This window comes from Oncorhynchus mykiss, chromosome 8, assembly GCF_057628025.1.
Source record: "Oncorhynchus mykiss isolate SJ-2025 chromosome 8, ASM5762802v1, whole genome shotgun sequence".
Lineage (NCBI taxonomy): Eukaryota > Metazoa > Chordata > Actinopteri > Salmoniformes > Salmonidae > Oncorhynchus > Oncorhynchus mykiss.
Genome location: NC_143029.1, coordinates 10,298,737 through 10,300,865, shown reverse-complemented (window position 1 = coordinate 10,300,865; position 2,129 = coordinate 10,298,737).

The following is a 2,129-nucleotide window of genomic DNA, read 5'->3' as shown; positions in this document are numbered from 1 at the left end:
TGTACACCATCGCTTTGGAATTTGCATTCTTTCCCACTGTCACGGCTTTCTTCCTGGGAAGGAGAGGCGGACCAAAACGCAGCGTGGTTATAGTTCATGGTAATTTAATAAGGTAACTCAAACATGAAACAAAACAATAAACGTGAAAACCGTAACAGTCCTAACTGGTGCATAAAACACAAAGACAGGAAACAATCACCCAGAAAATACCCAAAGAATATGGCTGCCTAAAGATGGTTCCCAATCAGAGACAACGATAAACACCTGCCTCTGATTGAGAACCACTCAAGGCAACCATAGACTTACCTAGACAACTAAACTGAACACAACCCCATTAATCTAATAAACCCCTAGACAAGACAAAACACATAAATCACCCATATCACACCCTGGCCTAACCAAAATAATAAAGAAAACAAAGATAACTAAGGCCAGGGCGTGACACCCACATAGGAATTGGCCAATGCATTATATTTTTTCCTTCTCTTTGCAGATCATGTTCAATTCAGCAAATCTTCGGCTCTTGCAATTATTTTTCGCATTTATGGACGAGAGAAAGTGCTGTACCATCTGTGCCAGGTAAAACTTGATACATATTTCAACGTGTTCTCTGCAACATTCATCTCATCGCCATTTAATGTGCTCAATTTAGAAATAATTCTACGAAAGCCAAGAGTTTTGTGGGCGGTATATACAGTCAATGAACATAAACGGGACGATTGTGAGGGTTGTCTAGCTGTCTGTCACCTTTTGAGTTACTCTCTCGCTTCGAGAACAGCGGACATTTCTTTCATTTCACATCATAGAGAAAATAGGGAGTGATCCCAACTCACTCAGGGGTGACAACGTGATTGAGACTTCTCCTCCAATAGCTGTGCCTCAGTGGAGGAGGGGCCACGAGGGGCTAATTCAAAATCTTCCCTCAACGTTTGTGCTGACACGAAAGGGAGAGGTGGCTATGATTCGTTCAAGTAGGTAATCCTGTAAAATGAGCAGTGAAATGATTCATTCATTTTTTTTGTGACACGTTTTTTGCTTGGATCAACAGCACCTCTGGTTCCTTGAGTAAAGTGTATGGAAATGTGTCTGGTCCATGTCAAATGCTTATCAGTTTCAGTTTATACCAGAGTATCTGAAAACTCGGCTAAACTACAGTGATCAATGAATTGACAAAAACGTATTTTATATTTCTCTGTCTCAAACCAGTAAATGTTTTGTCTGAACCATACATAATCCAGGTTAGTGAGTAGTTTCATGTTATATTTAATTTATACTTTATTTAACTAGTCAGTTAAGAACAAATTTCTATTTACAATGACGGCCTACCACGGCCAAACCTGGACGATGCTGGGCCAATTGTGCGCCACCCTATGGGACTCCCAATCACAGCCGGATGTGATACAGCCTATATTCAAACCAGGGACTACAGTGACGCCTCTTGCACTGAGATGCAGTGCCTTAGACCGCTGTGCCACTCGGGAGCTCCTGTAAGAAATGTGAAATACGATACTTTAGCTGTGGAACGAAAGACTCTGTCTTCATGTGAAATCCAACATTTGGATAATGGAAGAGTCCACACAAATACAAGCTGTGTTTGATGGTTCCCTCCACCCTCTCCCCTTATTCAACCATCCATGTTCTCCCTCCCTGAAAACAACTCGGGTGTCTGTCTTAGAAAGCTTTGTCCTGGAGCAATTTCACATTTCTTAGATATGCCCATGTCTAGTGGAGACTCCCTGTCACGTATTGTATTGGTTTTACAGATAGAATCGAAACACAGGGGGACTGGTTAAAGGACTAACACGAGTTCACTATTTTACAACTTGATGTTAGACTACTCACCCTGAAAGTAGTCTATAGGCCAGAAGAAACTATAATCTATGGTTCAGTTATCTTTAAACAGTCACTACACACTTTAGCCACCACAAGCTAACAATCAATGGAAGTAATGGGCACGTGAGCATTCCACATTTAAATAACATTAAACCAGATATGGAGTTGATTTGAATTGATTTCAGGTGATTTTAACAATCTTTTTTTTAAAACATGCTCACATACCCCAATCACTTCCATTACAAACCATTAATACATCATCTATCACAGTTTTGGTATGGTGACATCCACATGGA